This window comes from Lissotriton helveticus, chromosome 4_1 (assembly GCF_964261635.1).
Source record: "Lissotriton helveticus chromosome 4_1, aLisHel1.1, whole genome shotgun sequence".
Lineage (NCBI taxonomy): Eukaryota > Metazoa > Chordata > Amphibia > Caudata > Salamandridae > Lissotriton > Lissotriton helveticus.
Genome location: NC_136063.1, coordinates 928,075,005 through 928,094,411, shown reverse-complemented (window position 1 = coordinate 928,094,411; position 19,407 = coordinate 928,075,005). Strand labels below are relative to the sequence as shown.

General features: G+C 40.6%; 1 protein-coding gene across 1 annotated transcript in view; it reads left to right on the top strand.

The window, feature by feature from the left end:
- The window catches only part of GPLD1 (glycosylphosphatidylinositol specific phospholipase D1), a 586,386-nt gene that overhangs the window by 180,502 nt on the left and 386,477 nt on the right, over nt 1–19,407 (top strand). The window lies entirely within an intron of this gene.

The window sequence follows — 19,407 nt, the reverse complement described above, 5'->3', positions numbered from 1 at the left end:
CTCTAGGCTCTGGAATGCTCTTCCGGCTTCCCTTAGAAGTCAGCCGTCTGAAGCCTGTTTCTGGAAAATGCTAAAGACTGACCTTTTGTAAATGTGGCTTGAGGAAATGGTTCATCTAAGTTTCGTGGAGGAGTTGTTGTGCATCAAGTGCTGTGATGCCTGTTTGGGTATCCATGCGCTATACAAATACAATTGAATTGTACAGGGTCATACTCTCCCAACCAGAACCCCAATTTCTACCGGTCATGGTCCTTCTGTCAATTTGTATCGCTCCAATTCCCATGTGCATAGCTTGCATTAGATTGATCTCATTAATTCCAGACTGGACATAATTCATATTTGAACCAATTTGGTTTCAGGATCCTCCTTCAAATTGCTACGTCTGGGCAGTCATCAACTTCTCTTTTCAGAATGATAACTCCTGCATTTCAACAGCTTAAAAATGCCAGCTATGGTTTTCGTCTGCCAACACTTCCCTGTGCTCTATATGGTTACTAAGCTCTGACCTCAAACCCACCAAAAAGGCAGAAGCAAAACCACTGACACCATCTTTCTCTGGATCACTAACTGGGCTGAGTTTCTTGAAAATCTTTGTAAGTCTCTTATAAAAAGTATGCATTGATTCTTATGGCTCCTGTCAAGTTCTCAAACTTTTCCACCCAATTTATACCCTTTTCAGACACTCTTTTCTTCAAATGCTCAATTATTTGTTGGTACTTATTGGGTACTTCCTCAGAAGGAGCATTATTAGGAGCATCTTTAGCTGGTTCCTTCTTCGACTATGCAACCACTGCTTTACACTCAGCCCACAAATCACTAGGGACTACAATCTCGAATAACAAATTTAAATCAGTTCACAACACCTGTGATATGTTTGTCAATCTGTGTACCTCTTTATACCACTTCTCTGGCCCTAGCGCAATTTCAAAACGTTTTTAGTGATAGCATAAATATCAGCCCTCATCCATGGTGCATACACAAGATTTCACCATGCACTTCCCTCAATGGAAATTCTAAAGCCGTTCCTTTCCCAGCTAATGAATCACTTGTTGTACCTCTTGGCTTACCTTCAATTACCTTCATTTCTTTGTGCATACTGCCCTCTTCTTCCATCTTTCTCAATGCTTCGTCTAGTAACTCCATTCCCTTGTTTTTGCTATCAAATCCTTAATATGAGCGCTCAGAGTGATTAAGACTTGTTTCTTAATTTCATTGTGTCAAATACATTTTATAATTTCTTTTCACAGTTTTCATCCTAGTGATGTCCACCTCACACTCATCTAACTATTCTAATTTATTATGTGCTTAATTTGAACATCCGGCTGCTTCTTTCATCAAATATCTAATTTCCTCAACATTGTATGTTAACAGGCTATTTAAATTAATGTTTCCCTGTAACATTTCACCAAATTCGATTTTTTTAAATGACAATATTAATTGCAGTAGGAAGCTTTTCAGTTACCACCATTCTTACAGGTAAATACATCTAAAGCTTTCTCTGTTGGTGCACTTGGTACCACTGCCATAGGAGTCATAGTACTATCTCCTCCTGCACACGCATCAGGATCAGGACAAGAACTATTTGTCCCCGTTGCTTTAACAGTATACAGAGGAGGTCTAGAATTCAGAAAATCATTTAGGAAATAATCCTCCTGATCAGAATGATTGATCTGCTCCTCTCCCTTATTTTCTTTAGCATTTGTTTCCTTGACTATGGCAAGATAAGCCCTTACACCCTCCATTGTATCCTCCTTCCAACTTTTTTATTGTCTATCTCATTGTTGTCTAAATGAACCCATCTATGACATTTTCTTTCTCCCCTTCTTTATTGCTATTCAGCCCCATTTATTTAGTGCCTCAAACTGTGTATGTGTGGGCATTGACTTCTTGTCATTCATGGTTTGTCTTAGGCAACCCACCTTTCTAATATTGAATATACCCTTTAACAAAAACTGTACATTTTTGTCAGATGCAGTATGTTCATGACATCCAGCAATCTAAGTATAAGTTCAGATCCCAAGGTTGATTATCATTTCATATGCAGGTGTTCCCTTAGCGTGTAAATTCTGACACTTAGCAACAAATACAACAGAAACTTTATTTTTAATGTATTCCATTCCCCATTATATCACTTAAAACAATCTAAAAAATCACAACAAACAAACATGCGAACAACACATTCCTAGCACAGCTCTGTCAAAGTTCAACCCATCACAGTGCAGCTCTGTCAGCAACCAACCAATGGCAGCGTGCATTTTAGGTAACATCTCACCAATCTCAGTGCAGCTTCCTGGCTGACAAACCAATCACAGCACAACTTCTTCTTGAACAGGAAAACAATTGCAGAACCTTTATAAATCAATTTTAAGCTAAATAATCACTTGTCTGTTCAACCTAAATACGGTAATTCAGAAAGTGAAAACTAGGCAAACCTCTCAATTTGATAAAGAAAGTCTCAATTCACATTAGCAGATCCACGTCTAGCAAAAAACTATCTCCTGTAAAGCGTGACTTAGGAGCAAAGTACACCAACCCAAATTAAGCATACAATCCTGATAAAGAAACTTGTTCATTTTGAAATCCCTGTCTGTGTCCATGTGGGACCTCGTGCTCCACAATACCTTATGCAGACATGTAATTCAATATCTCGAGATCATTGCTTTGGGCAAAATACGATAACCAAACCAACCAATAAAACAAATAGGTTCACAAATATGTGAAAAACATAAATAAAACAGTAATCATTCTACCAATCCAACCCACTATCAGCATTATATATCCAAACATCTCACAGAAATCATAGCAATGCACACCTCCAACTCATACCTTCTATACCACCAGTGCATCACTTTTCGTGCCACTCCGCTGGCACAGGAGCCTGCTCCAAATTTACCAGGCAGCACTAACCCATTTTTGTTGGCTTAATGCTGCCTTGTAGATATTGTTCCCTTTAAAGCACTCTTCTGCATTAACGGGGCGTGCAATGGGTGTTGCTAGGGGCGTACCCAGCAACATCCAAGGCTTTTAGGGTCTGCCCCAGATTTATGAGCAATCGTAACTCTGAGGCAGTTCCCAAAACATACCCATCCCCAGGAGAGGCGCAAGGGAGGCACAACGAGGAGAAATATATTTATTTCTCCTTGTTTTTCCTTTTTCTATGTGTGTTGTATTCTGCAGCACACACAGAAAGAAGAAAATGCCTCTTGTGATTGTTTTTCTGTACAAAAACAATCATCCCTGCAATGCAGGCGCCCTTCCACCATGGTGCAAAGGTGCCTGTGTTGGTCCTCAGCACCCCATTGTGTGCCAACGCAGGGGAAAAGGACAGGAAAGTGCCATATCTGATTGATGCAGTGCATTCCTTCCCTTTTCTTTGGCCATAGAGCAGTACAGCAGGAAGGTCTGCTGTGCTGACCTACGTCAAAAACTCATACATGAGGCCCTTCAAATATACATAAAACACCCAAAAATCAATCCACCCTCTTCATACTTAAACTAAACCATTCAGTAACACACTGTAGTTCACCTTTTGAGGAATTCTATCACCTGAACCACTGGTGAAGTGCCAGAAATATTCACTGTTCTCTTGAACTGGACATTAGGGACGAAGACAAATCATTTGGGGAAACCTTAGAAAGAGGATGTTTCTCTTATGCTCAACCATCCTCTGCTACCAATTTGTGGGAATAGAACTGGGCCCTAATATTCAGGAGAGCCCACAAATTCGGATAAAGCTACATTTACCTCAGACAGCCCTGGCTCATGTTGATCATCAACAAAAAGGCTCTCTCCCCAACATCAATTTAGCAGAGTAACATAAATAAGTAATTGGGACCACTCAATAACTGAGTTTTGTACAACGGTACACATCTGATGGCTGCTGTACACAGAAATGTATCTTTACCAGTGTCACAATAACTTATTAGATTGGTTATGGCTGTGAACTTGATTCTAAATTCTGTGAAGTGTGGCTCTAGTGTGGGAGAGGCGCTATTAAGGGCTTGTGTGGCCTGTCTGACATCACCATGCATATATGAGTAAATAATATAGTAAAAGATTATGATGACAAAGAACAAAAGAAGGTTTGCTGTAGGAAATGGCAACAGCATTATTTGTACAGTTTGTATTTATTATTTATAGCATGCAGATATGCTGAAGCTTCATGGTGCTGAAAGAAATAGAGTAAAATAATCTGGTCACAGCCTAAAATAGATAAGTGTTTAAAAGATTGTGAAAGGGGAGTAACATTGGGGACCGAATGGCAGTCAGTAGGGACATGAGAGATGTGAGTTTATCAGGAGGTGAGACGCATAATTAAAAAGGACGGAGGTTGGACTATGGAAATGTAGGCATTTGAGAAGAGTCATCTCTGTAAGGTACTCCAAACACGGTATAAGGGTTTTTCATTGCAGCCCTTACGGAAAACAGCATCCAGCTGCGCAGTGTGCCTCCATCTTACTGTCCATTTCAACCCTAAACATTCTACTAGGAATATAGAGCTACATACTCTTGAAGAAACAAAAGTACAATCGTAAAATGGTAGGAAAAAAAGGTATTAAACAATTATGTCAATACACACAAAAAAGGCCAGGGTTCTTATTGGTCTCCTATATGATTAGTCAGAATGATCGCTTGGAAATGAAAGGCTCACACCCACATTCATAAATGTGGCATGCTTCAACATTGGGCTTCCCTCACTTTGGACTCTGTTGTAATGTGTAATGTATCTTCCACAAAAACTGACCAGACAAAAAAGTAAACTGGCTATCCCAAATCTATCTTATTAGCTGATGTCCAGATAGGATTAAAAACATAAGCGGATAATACCTGGCTATTTTTGTGTGTACTGAGTTGAAGGACAAATGTTTGGGTTTATTTCCTTTACCCCTTTGGTTGTGTAAGATAATAACCAATTATGTACAAAATATGTAGGGGATATTTGCAAAGGTAAACGTACATGTGAGTAACCTATACCTATACATTTCCTTTTACAATTTGTAGAAATTCTACTACTTTTGGCTAGTCCCATTTATGAGTGTAAAGGTATTACAAAGTGTAGACTTACATGTCTCCACCCCCCATGAATCCAGGAGTGGAGACGGGTTTACAGGTAGAAAGCGTCTAGTGTAGCTTTTCACACATATGCAGAGATCACCTATGACAAAGTGTAAGGAAAAATAAAATAGTGCATTCAACTTAGAAAATGTTATTTTCAAATGTTGTTATAATGTGTGTAAATGTAAGCTCATTATATATATTTATTTTAAATGTAGAACAAAATCAAAAAAACATTTGCTGCTTTATTTATTATGTATTCCTCAAACTCCAGTCAAGACGGTAAAGAACTTAGGAGTAAAGCTGGATGAGACATTATCCATGAAGTCACAAGTACAATCAGTTGTAGGCACCTGTTTTGGCCTCCTGAAGATGCTTTGCAGGTTTCTGTTCCTGTTACCTATTTCTAATAGGAAGACAGTTATACAGGCTCTTATTACTTCTAGGCTCGACTATGCCAACAGCCTTTATTTTGGCATCCCGGAGTGTCTGCTCAACAGATTGCAAGTTGTGCAGAACTCGGCTGCAAGGGCAGTCCTCATCCTTGGGCCCAGAGAGCGGATCTCTCATCATCTGAAGGGAATGCACTGGCTGCCAGTCCGCTGTAGAAAACTTTTTAAAGCTCTGGTTCTGGCTTTCAAAGCCCTGTGTGGTATGGGGCACTCTACACACATAAAAGAATCTCATTCTACACCCCGGCAGACCTCTTAGGTCTGTGTCTCAACATCTGGTAGTAACTCTGAAATGTGCTAAAGCCCGTTGTGGGGTCGCTCTTTTCAGCTTCTGGTGACCAGGTCCTGGAATAGGCTCCCTCTACCGCTTCGACAAACAGCGAATGTTCTTGTTTTCAGAAAGAAACTGAAAACATGGCTGTTCCAACAAGCAGGCTGACCATCTCACTTTTAGGACCCTCGTCTCTCTCTCACTGACTGTGTTTCTGCATCTTTTCTCTGTCTCAACGCCGGGACACTCTTCGAGTAGCTGGGCGCTCTATAAATCCGCCTTAACATAACATAACAACATGTATTTATTTATTATCTTGGCAGTTCGGGCTGGACTGTTCCCATGAGGCACAGGGTCAGACTGATTTGCATATGGCCATGTCTGAACTGGGGTGGCAGAGTGGGCTAAAGAACAGTGATGGATTAAACCCAGATCTGTTGACCGGGTGTGAGTGTTTGATTGGTTCACATGCTCTGTCCATCACCACCCCCTTTTGTACCGCTTTATTTATTATTTAACAAAACACTTTAAAATTATGTATACACTGAATTGAAATTATTTAAAAATAAGACTATTTTTAATTGATATATTTTTAACATTGTATTAAATGTACACTCTTTTAAGAAGTCAAAATAAATTAATCCATTTAGCATTAATTCCTATTCCGTTCTATTGTAAGTTCTTACGTTCATTATTTTTAGCAGCGGTAGTTGGCCATGTGTGATGCTACAGCTAGACCTACCGGAGGTCAGAAGTGGAGTACAGTTACTATTGACATGTGACCTTTTTTCTGTAGTGACTTTAGAAGTGCAGTTTATGAATAGGAATGGGCTTACTCTTTTGTGGGTGGGTGCATTTCCCTCCCTAAACTCCCCATGAGCCTCCATAAACTACTTACTCTTCCCAAAAGCCCTTCTATTTAGTAGTGAGTATTCCTAATTTTCCAACAACTCGCACACGTCCCTCCCACATTTACTACTAAAATGTAGACATACATGTGTGGCGCTCCCTGCATTTGGGTGGAGATTACTGAACAGAAAAGATAGAAGAGGAGGAGTCAGAGACCTTGGCAAATATCTAACGAATAGCATTTGTATTACTCAAGTAGTGCTATTGCAGTACTTTAAATAGTACTGCAGAATGTAGTTCTAGGCCCCAAAGTCTGTGCTGGGTCAAAGTGGACATGCGCCTAATGAAAATTTAAAAAAACAAGAAGAAAAAATATATACATGTACATGTTGAGCATAGGGATTTGGGCTGTGAATCCAATGAGAATCACTCTGCCGATTTACATTAGGATAATCATGTCAATCAGAGTGTGAGGAGAAAGGTTCAAGAGAGAGAGAGACATTTGTATGTAAGAGGGAGCGGAGCCAAGTTTGGCCGGAACATGCAGCATAAAGCTTTGAATTCTATACACTTGCCAGTGGAGTGTATGAAGCAATGATGATGCTGAGGTATATCTAGGCAGCCCAAAAAAGAGGCGCACAGCTGCGTTCTGTATAATCTGCAGGCGATGGACTGAGTTTTTATCTGTGCCCAGGTACAAAACATTACAGTAGTCTAGTCTGGATGTCATCAGAGCCTGCATTACGGCTCTCTGGGCTTCCAGTGGAATTAGCCAGAGGATCTTTTTAAGCCATTTGAGAACAGCAAATCAGATCGCCCTGACCCTAGACACCTGAGGTTTGAGGGTGAGATGGTTATCAATAATAAAACCTAAATTTTTTACTTTCTGGACTGGAGCAGGTAATGGAACCACAATATCAGTCCAGGGAGATATTTCTCAGCTCAAGCTGGGGCAAGGAGGGATCTTGATGCTGAGAGACTGAAAGTGAAAAGACAATCTGGGTATTAGCTGTACATGAAAAGATGGTCAGTCCCGACTTCCCAGCAATGTCCGCCAGAGGGCTAACATAGATGTTAAAGAATAGAGGGCTTAAAATCGCTCCATGAGGCACTCTAGCAGTTTATGCTAAGGGATTCGATCTGATGTTATTCAAGACGACCTGAAAGGTGCGATCTTTTAAAAAAGAGATTAGCCACCTCAAGGCCAAACCCTCAAGGCTTCAAGTTGGTCTGCCAAGATGGAGTGGGACCCTGTATCGAATGCTGCACTCAGGTCTGACAGAGTCTAGTTAGAGTCTAGTTGTTGCCTAAGATATTCAGTGACCCCAAGTAGAGCCGATACAGTGCTATAACCAGGTCTGAAGCCAGACTGTGACAGATTAAACAAATTGTGGATTGCAACATTGTGCATGTGTACTCATAAAGCAATCTAGAAAAGGATTAATTAAAGAAATCTCCCTCTGAAGAATCTTTGTGTAAAATCCTAGGATCAAAACTAAGCTCATCTTCAAAGGGGGTACATGTGTTTTAGGCTTCGGTGGGGACTTAAGATGATGATTGTCAGCACGGAAATTGAACCCTATTAGTAAAGCAGCCATGAATATACCGGCAATGATCAACACTCCAGCCACAATTAACCTACGCTGGTCTTTGTTAAGAATACCCATAATTTCTCTACTGTCAGAAATTTTAAGTAGAATAGGAGCAAGCAGACATAAACATTCTGCTATGTTTTACTTGTGCAAATAACAAAACTGATTTCGTGATTACAAGATGAGATCGGCGTTATGTACTGCAGTCTTAGTGAGTCATCCTTAGCCCTACTCCACTTCCTCCTAGAATAACCAACCCTACTCTTCGACTGGAGACTTGACGGTAGGGAATCTCATTCATTTGTTTCTTACTGCCCTGGTGTTTTAAAAGGCACACACTCAATATCCTTTGATGTCAGTTTTTCCAAGCCAGGGATTTTCGAGGCCAATTGTAAAATGTTCTGTCTGTTCAATATGTCCCATCTTCCTCGTAAAGCATACTCCGGATGTAACATGATGCTTTTCATGCCCTTGCACAGTCCCTTTATTGCTCCAGAGTAGTTACTCACCAATGAGACTTTATTGATCTAATTTATCTGTGCTTCCTTTTTAGGTGAAGACCCTGACCTTTTGTTGTACTTATCCATTCCATTTTCCCATTTCAGCTCGAGGGAACTTCTATTGTAATGGAGCGTTGTTGATTGCTACTCACCCCTCGCCTGTTCCAGATTTAAATTTTTATGGGAGACACTCTTGTGGTAGCTGGTGGCATTAATTGTCAAATAGCCCTTTCCTAATGAGTGGCACTGATGTTGGAGATGATTCTGCTAGACCCTCAGAGTCAGTACCCTATCTTGTCCATCAGGTAGTGCTAATGGCTTTTGGCCATTGTCTCCCACAAGGGAAACAACAGTTACAACGCAACTTTTAAAACGGACTACTTTTACAACGCTACTATTACAACGCAGGATCTTTTACAACGACTGCCTTTACAACGCATGGCATTACATAGCAGATGCTATTACAACACATGCCATTACAACGTAAGTATAGGTAAGTTTATCTTTTTTTAATCATTTATTTAATTTGGGTTTAGGGGTATAGGGGTATTTTAAGGGTTCAGGGCTAGGTTTGGGTTTTGGGGTACAGGGGTATTTTTAGGTTTCAGGGCTAGGTTTGGGTTTTGGGGTACAGGGGTATTTTTAGGTTTCAGGGCTAGGTTTGGGTTTTGGGATACAGGGGTATTTTTAGGTTTCAGGGCTAGGTATGGGTTTTGGGGTACAGGGGTATTTTTAGGTTTCAGGGCTAGGTTTGGGTTTTGGGGTACAGGGGTATTTTTAGGTTTCAGGGCTAGGTATGGGTTTTGAGGTACAGGGGTATTTTTAGGTTTCAGGGCTAGGTTTGGGTTTTGGGGTACAGGGGTATTTTTAGGTTTCAGGGCTAGGTTTGGGTTTTGGGGTACAGGGGTATTTTTAGGTTTCAGGGCTAGGTTTGGGTTTTGGGGTACAGGGGTATTTTTAGGTTTCAGGGCTAGGTATGGGTTTTGGGGTACAGGGGTATTTTTAGGTTTCAGGGCTAGGTATAGGTTTTGGGGTACAGGGGTATTTTTAGGTTTCAGGGCTAGGTATGGGTTTTGGGGTACAGGGGTATTTTTAGGTTTCAGGGCTAGGTTTGGGTTTTGGGGTACAGGGGTATTTTTAGGTTTCAGGGCTAGGTTTGGATTTTGGGGTACAGGGGTATTTTTAGGTTTCAGGGCTAGGTTTGGGTTTGGGGGTACAGGGGTATTTTTAGGTTTCAGGGCTAGGTTTGGGTTTAGGGGTATAGGGGTATTTTTAGGTTTCAGGGCTAGGTTTGGGTTTTGGGGTACAGGGGTATTTTTAGGTTTCAGGGCTAGGTTTGGGTTTTGGGGTACAGGGGTATTTTTAGGTTTCAGGGCTAGGTTTGGGTTTTGGGGTACAGGGGTATTTTTAGGTTTCAGGGCTAGGTATGGGTTTTGGGGTACAGGGGTATTTTTAGGTTTCAGGGCTAGGTATGGGTTTTGGGGTACAGGGGTATTTTTAGGTTTCAGGGCTAGGTTTGGGTTTTGGGGTACAGGGGTATTTTTAGGTTTCAGGGCTAGGTTTGGGTTTTGGGGTACAGGGGTATTTTAAGGGTTCAGGGCTAGGTTTGGGTTTTGGGGTACGGGGTATTTTAAGGGTTAATTAAAAAAAAACTTTAAAAAAATTACTTAAATTAATAAAATTAAATAAAGAAATTAAATTATTATTACTTATTATATATTTAAAAATGATATACTTACCTATACTTACGTTGTAATTGCATGCGTTGTAATAGCATCTGCTATGTAATGACATGCGTTGTAAAGGTAGTCGTTGTAAATGATCCTGCGTTGTAAAATTCACGTTGTAATGGTATGCGATGTAAAAGTTCCCGTTGTAACGTCATACATCCCTCCCACAACATCATTCTATTGCTCTGCTGTCAGCAACTTTACCCTTGGAGGGGCAGTGTCTTTTAGTTAAATTTTTTGTTTCAACGTTCGTTTTCACTTCTTATTTAACCAGGGATTTATTGATATCATCATTACACAAGGCATCTTGTGTAAAGATTGAGAAGGGGTTAAATTCCTGCTTGATGGAACCTAAGCCAATAATTACCTTCTTTTCTCTATTCTTATTTTTTTCATGTAGATTTTAGTTTTTTCTACACCATTCGCTAAACATGTTTCTGTTCTTATTTGCTTTTAAGGCACCTTCTGATTGATCATCACCTTTCACCTCTACTCCTTGATTTGTTACATCTACTATAGTTCTGCTATGAGATACCGGATCACCTGATATTTTATGAGGCACTATATTTTGCGGACAATTGCTTGCTGTTTTTTTCCCTCGTTTGCCCATTTTTGTTTTCCGGGCCAAGAAGTTCACATTTTCGGGAATCATTCCTTCAACATTATCATCCTTTCTTCCATTCCACCTTGTAGTGTTTATGGAGGTACCCACGTTCATATCCTGTAAAAGGGCAGACATGACATATGGTAGGGTGGCTAACTTATCCGCTATTGAGTTACACTGCAATATACTGATTTATCTTTGGCAAAATCTTGTGTCCGAATTATTAATTGGTTTAATCACTCCAGTTTGACATCAAATGCCATATTGAATGTAGCTAAGGTTTGTAGCACTTTAATTTGAATATCCAATGTGTTTGTATGTAGCCTGCAGGCTTTAGTGCTAGCTTATAATGTTTTATTAGGGCATCACCCCATGACTCCTATGTCCTCAGTGGTACTTGGCGGCAGAGTCTAGGGGGGTTCCAGGGTAATGGTCTATCAGCTTATCCTCTTTCACACTCCCCTATAAAGTATACCGCTGATCGTTTCTGCTACAGCAATTGCCAACATACCATCTTCTTCCTGCTCCTGCTCCTCCACCTCCTCAACAGCCGCTACTATCAACTGGATGCATCATCTGATTTGACCTCTGATTTGACATTGGCCACACCCAAGGTAAGCAGTTCTCTGTTCTAGGGGCAGAGGGTGTAGTCCTAATTATGATCTTAGGGAAATGACATTGCCCAGGGCTTTTTGTTGAACACTACCAGAATAAAGAGGTCAAGGTGGGGTGGAAGGTCGTTCACACACCTGGTGCCCAAACTCTGGAACAGCATGGACCCCGAGTTGCGACTGATCGGAAATGAACAGTCTTTTAAAAAGAAACTTAAAACTTGGCTGTTCCCCTCATTCTCACTCGAGATAGCTGTCCTTACCTGTTATAGCGCTGGGATGCCCACGAGTAGCCATGCACTCTATAGATCCCTAAACCTAAACCCGAACCTGCAGGGCTCCACTTTTCTTGACCCTCTAAGGGTGCCCTGAGCCTCAGCATCTCCTTGCATTTTTCTCTATGATCACTTTCTTTATTCACATTCACTCTTTCATTCCCAACATATACCAGGCTAACCCAAACAGAAGCACCCTAATGCTGCATCCACTATTGTCATTCACTGCCTTCTTGTTTCCACTGGAAACAAGTGGGTCACCATCGCAGCACTCCACGATTCAATAATTCACTGAGCCCCCTCTCCCCACCCAGATTCTCACCAGTGCCCAACATTGTGAGAATGCGGCTGTGCAAGTGACAACCAGGCACAAAAAGGAGGGCAGCAGAAAGCAGGAGGAAAGCACAGGAGGAGAGGCTGCCAATCACCACGAATGACCTGCTCTGGTCTACCTCTAGTATCACGCTATGTGATCTTCCTCCTTCCTCGGGCACCCTCAGTGTGCTTGATCAGAAACATAACAGTCAGAACCATCAAAAAGTGGGAACAGTTAAAAAGCAACTTGATTTGCGAAAAGGGTTCTGATTTACTCTTGGAACATGATTCCCATTAAACCTCGGATTCCCCATACTCTCTTGTGTCATTGGTGCTTGGGAACATGCATCATTGGGGCTTATGACATCTTAGGATTCTGGGGTCTCTGCATCGGTACGTTTTGCAATTGCATAGGATTCAAATTCTACATTTGACCATCATTAGACATGCGATATGGGTTTAATCAACAGTCCCGCTTTCAATGGCCCAACCTATTGAGATAATGACATGGAATGGACTGCTTCAGTGTCACCAAATCCATCCATGTACTTGGGTCAATTGGAAAATTACGACCTCTAGCTTGTGGAATAATACATACACCTTGCATCATTTGTCCTCCATCTTTGTATCCAACACCTTACATCATAACAACATTTCTCACGTACTGTCCATTCTAAAATCCCTTTGTTTGGGCCATCATAAACTTTTCCTTAAGGCTTTTCTGTTTATCTACTGTTCATCATAGCGATACTTCACATATCGAAGTATCTCATCCAAAGGCTTACTTTACCAAAAAATAACATTCTGCTGAATATGCAGGCTAATCTTCAGGTGCAATCTGACACAAAATTGCTCAGATCATTTCTTTCTGGTTTATCAACACTGGTATGTTGTCTAAACACTTGCAACGAAAGCTCATAGTAAGCTTGCACAGATTACTTAGCCCCTTCAACTAATCTTCAACTAATCTTCAACTGGTCAATCTTCAAGTAGTCAATCTTCGTTTGTGGAACATTTCCATTGAAAACAATAATCACCTGGTTATACTTTTCCATCCATATAAAAGATGGTACAATTGTCCCAGCCACTCTCGGAGGTACTGCTTTTGGCCACTATATCAACACCTTATATTCAGCACACAAATCACTAGGAACCACTCTGTCGAAAAAAGTTTTCAAATCCTCCCACAATACTTTTGCGTTTTCACAAATTGATCAATCTAAGCTTACCACAAATCGGGACTCACTCTCCATTTTGGGAACTGATTGGTAAAAGTAGCAAGATCACCTCAACTCCAGGGCACCTGCACGTATGCCCTTACGTGTACCTCTGTCATAGGGTACATCTTAGTGGTACATCCATCTGGTGATTCTGGTAGTATTTTTATCATTTTCTCAGCTTCATCCCTTGCCTTCCTTTTTTTACCTTTTTCCTCCACCTGTCTCTTAACTTATCTAAGCTTCTCCAATTCTGTATGCAATTGACTAATTCCTTAGCATGTAAATTCATATCAGAGGTCCTCATGTTCTCAATTTCTTCATCACCTGAGTTTGAAAGCTCCTTTGCAAAGCTTTGATTCTGGTAAGGTCTGCAGCGTACTGAATTTACCAATTCTGTTAACTTTTTTTGTGCGTGAGGTGCACAGTTGGTAACATCTTTACTCAAATATATAAATTAATTCTCCACATAACTAAGATCAATACTTCCTCTAGTGAACTTCTCTAACTCTGAAGTATGTGAATAAGGGGAAAAACAAAAATTGAGAAACCACACTGGAAGAAACCAGCTTGTGGAAAAAAAATTTGAAGGAAAGATGATTTTAAGAAAATACAAATATTTTGAAAATTAAATTAAATATTTTAAAGGAAAGATCATTTTAGCGGTGTTTGGGGTATTTTAGGGATAAGGCATGGGTGGAGTTTAGGATAGTGAGAGGTTTTTAGGGTTCATGGATGAGTGGAATCTAGGGGTGGTAAGAAGTTTTAGGTTTTAGGGATGGGTGGTGCATATGAAATGTTGAGTTTTTAAAAAAAAGTTTTATGGATGGGTGGAGTTTAGGGCTGATGAGTGTTTAACTGTTCAGTGATGGGTAGAGTTTTGGTGTAGTAAAGAGTATTTAGTGTTTGGGAATTGATTGAGATTAAGGTAGTGTGAGGGTCTAAGGGTTCAGGGAGATGGAGTTTTTATGTAGAAAGGGTTTTTAGAGTTACAAGATGGGACGTTTTGGGGTGGTGAGGTGCTTTAGGGGTCATGAATAGTTGGTTTTCATGGTTGGTGAGGGAGAGAGTGGACTTTAGGGGTGGTGCAAGATTTTAAGGGATCAGGGATCGGTGGGGTTTATGCACAGAAAGGCTTTTTGGGTTCCAGAATGAGTGGAGCTTATAGGTAGTGAAAGGGTTTTAGGTTAAGAGATGGGCAGAGTTTAAGAGTAGAAAGGAATTAATGAGTTCAGGAATGGGTGAAGTTTAGGTGTTATGAGGGTTTTTTAGGCCTCAGGGATAGTTGGAGTTTAGGGTTGGAAATTACTTTTAGGGTTTAAGGATTGGTGGAGATTAGGGGTAGGGAATGGTGTAGTGTATGAGTAGGAAGGCGTTTTAGTGGGCAGATTTGGATGGTGTTTAGGGATGATGAGAGTTCAACAAATTAAGAGCATCCAAAGTAATTCTTTGACAAGTGAAAGAAAGAAATCTGAAACAATGACCCCTGATGTAACGGATTAAAATAAATACCTTCACAAAATTGTTTCTGGAACTAAGACCTGCAACCATTTCATTTACACCTTAAAAATAAGTAAAAGATGCCAATTTCGAAAACAAAAGACTTTCCATGAATTAGTTTAAATGAAATGGTAAATGCCGCTCACCCTGGAAATTTCCAATTAACCATTTCGATTAAATGTTTTTTCAGTAATGGTATTCCATTCAATTGTTTTTCTATGAAATCACATACATCACTCTAACTCTACCCTCAGTCTGGAAATATCTAGGCCTCAAACTTGACTGCACCAATGGCTTGTCGTTTACTACCTCGATATCTCCTCTGTTATGGGGATTGCCCAAACAATCAAGGGTTCCACCTTGTCCTGAAGCATTCCAAATTGGTTGGGACTCCAAATTGCCACTTGCGACTTCTGTGTTGTAAGGGTAATAACAATAGCAGGCATTCCAGCAGCCACACTAGACACTATAGGTGTAGAATCCACAGATATCGGGGCCTGGGTTGCTATAAGAGGAGTCGTTGCTACAGGGACAGGCACAAGTGGGACAGTAGTAACCAGGACAGTCATAATAATAGCTGTTGGTGCTTAGACAGTCACAACTGGGGCTGTCGGAGGAGGTCTATTTGTCTGAGCTATATCTTGGTCAACGGAAGTTGTGGCACCATTACCACTACCAGCAGCACCACCATCTCCAGCAGCCTGGGCAATTTTATAAGGTGGCCATCGAGAAGGCAGCAAGTACTCCATGAAATCATAACTAGAGTCGCTGTCAGTGTCAGACTTATCCTGTGCCTCTTCATCATTCTCTCCCTGAGCTCTCGTCTTAGTCTTTTCGTTTGTGAGTAGCTGATACAGCTTAGCTCCCTCAATCATGTCCCTTCCCCACATTCGCTACTCTGCATCCATTTTATCATCTACCCAACTACAAACTGCCTTTTTCAACAAAGTCTGGTATTTTTCGTTCCCCTTTGCATGGGCAGCATGCTACCAAGCTTTCACAACTTTATAATGTGTTAGTCTGAGTTGAGGTTTCAATTCACACAATACCCATCTCAAAATTTCAATTATATTTATATTAAAGGTACCATAACAAGTGGCAGGCAGTACATTTTGGATGAAGTGAAGGGGAGCGGATGGGACACACTCACGCACATGCACACATACACATAGCACTAAAAGCAATGCATTCACTCACACGCATGCAAGCACACAAACACATCTATTCACAACACTCTTCACCAAACATTCAAACATACACTCACGCACACAATCACATTCATTCACAACACTCTTCACCAAACATTCATACATACACGCAAGCACGCACCAAACAGTTTAAGAAAACCACTTACCTGCAGCCATCTCTGTCTCTGAGGTTCCTGGAGGCTTGGGACTGCTGCCTTCCCTCCTTGGCTGACCTTGACGCAAGGCAGCAGTCCCAACGTCATCACAGAGTGGGATGGTTCAGTGAGACTGCTGACCCCACACCACTCTGTCATGAAGTGTCACTGATTGACACTCTACCCTGGGCGCTTCAAGGCTTAAAACTGAAGCACCCAGGTGCAAGGCAATCAGTGACGCTACCCAACGTCACTGAGGGGAGGGCATCAGGGACTTTTCTGAGCTGAGTAGGTCACACTCACAGGAGCTGTGACTTCCTCTGCCCAGCAAAGTTCAGTTCAGGCAGCCAGGAGCTTGTGTTAAATGTACATGCCTGGCTACTGGCTGCCTGACCTGAAAGTGAACAGTGTCTGTCAAGCTGACCTTTGTCCAACCTGACAGACACTGTTCACAAGGGGCGAAAGGTGGAGGGACGTGGCCCCGCAGCCTCAATGGACCGGCCGCTCTTGACCATAGCTGGGAAACTGCAAGAATCCTTCTTTCTCAGCGATATTGTTCCATTGCTTAAGCCAAATACATGTGTGAAGTTCTACCTTTATTGCCATATAATAACCTTGTGCACCTTCACATAGAGCTTCCTTCCCCTCTCCGAAAGGGACTCTCAAATCACCCCTCGTCAAATTTCTTAATGGACTAAAATGTTAAATTTTTTAAATAGGTTCTAACATTTCAAGAATATACAGTGGCTTCAAACAGATGGTGATTTCTCCCAAAACGAATGTAAAGAGAGAGGCCCCCTGCTAATCAGGTAAAAGTTCATTAAGGCAGGGCTACATAAGTCAGTGTAAATATTTAAGGCAACAATAATAATACAGAACAATTGACATTTGAGTGATCAATAAAGAACAGAAGAATTGTTTAGAAGAAAGAACCAATGAAACTATTTATCTTCAAAAAGTACAAAATATATTTTATTAGAAATCATTTCAATAATAAGAAACCCCAGTCATACTGTTCCAATCATGTCTACAGTCATGCATCTCATACAGTCTTTACTCAAAATAAAAACAACATTCTAATCACAAAAGATTGTTCATAGAGATTGATATTTAGTTTTCATTTCCATAGACAAAAGTGTTAACTTGTAACTCAGGATGATGCTTTATCCTTCCAATTTATGATTATGCCCCTTACAATCTGGTCTGTGCGTCCCTTCATTTAATAACTCTTCAGACGCTCTTGTGCTGATAGATCCTACCACGAGCCCCCTACAGAGTGAGAGTGGAGGTTCCCATTTTCACCGCTGTGGGCACAATTAGCAGAACAACTCTTACCTGTATATTTCTCTTTCAAAGGCACCAGAAGCATGTTTTATATTTTCCTCAATTGTTCTCAACCATTCTCAACCGTCTAGTCCCACTTTAGTGTTTATGTTTCTTCATCTGTTGTTTCATCTTTAAATATGCGCATCTGCAATGGAAGCTAACAAAGAAAATGAAGGCTCCTTCATGATTAAGGTGGTCTATATGTACTATGTTCTTTGGATGATATTAGTGTGAGCAATGTTTTTTTTATATCTTTGTACTGACCATTATAAGTATAGGATCACTATATTATGGTAAATGATATTTTTGACAACAATATTTTCTAGCACAATCTTATGTTAGTGATACCTACTTGCATGACACAGAAATATACAGTCTGCTCTGCGTACTGTCCCATTGGATAGAAGAGATGATTTTCTAATGTTGAAGTAGGCTTTTGTTAGTGAAAACAGAATTCCAGTTTAAGGGAGAAACAGAACTAGAAGAACAGAGAGCTTGGACAAAAAAGTATCTCCTTATTATCTGCAATCTATCTCAGGAGATTTTCAGCTTGGCCTCGGAGACCCTTTCTTTTCTGCTCACTCTACAACATGCATTAAGCATTTCTGTGTTCATTTTTTACCAATGACTCACAAGACGTTTAAGCTTATCTCATCACATGATATGAGCTTCACTAAATTTCTATTGTTCATCTGCTGTCTATCATTTGATTTAATTTGATTTTGCGTCTTATAAAGCGCAGACAATTACCATGAGGTGCCTCTGCCCTTATGATGCTGCGATTAAACTCCTCACCATGGTGTTTAAGGTAAATCAGAGGTCTATTTCCCCTCCCCTGCATCTCTGACTGAAATCATATCCAAACTCCCCTATTTCTCCCCCACACAATACTTTTCTTCCAAAAAATAAAAAGAATACCACATTAAAGTCAATAGTGGAAGATATACACCCAATAGGACAATGTTTTAGTAAACAATATTTATATCAAACAATATTTTTTCATATACTGTTCTGACATACAACCCTTCCTTCAACTGTTACCCAAAACACTTTGTACCCCATCTCACTTACATTATTATAAGACTCCTTACGGAGTATGCATCAAGCACAGAATCAATCAATAAACTTCACTGGCTGCCAGTCAGGAAGCGTACCCAGTTCAAGGCCTTGTGTTTGGTCTTCAAGGCTCTGCAGGGAACAGGACCTGACTTTCTAAAAACAACACTTCCATTGGTACTCACCAAAAAGAGCACTCCGGTCTTCTGATGCTAAATTAGTGATAATGCCCCTGATGAAAAAAGCTAACTGGGGTGACAGAAGTTTCATTGCCAACGCAGCTAAGGGGCTTGGAATACCCTCCCATTATATCTGAGATGCATGACCAACTTGATGGCCTTTAGGAAGGCCTTAAAAACTTGGCTCTTCACAAATTAGGTCACATAATACACAATCATTGCTTCTCCAGTAGGTCTTCACCTCAGCGCCAGGACACCTTCGGGTAGCAGCAGCGCTTTACAAATGCAATTAACATTAACATTAACATTTTTATTTACTAGTCCTCATCACTAGAATCTATCCAAAGTAATATAAAGCTGTAGTGAGACACATGCCTCTGATACTGAGTTTCCTTTGATCATACAAATATTGACTTTATCTCCTCTAATTAAGGCTTACCTATTTATTCACATCCTTAAGTATACGTATTATCTAGAAGAAAGATTTGGTGGTCTGATGTTTTATCACCTTGTCTGTGTCCTCATCCCCTTTT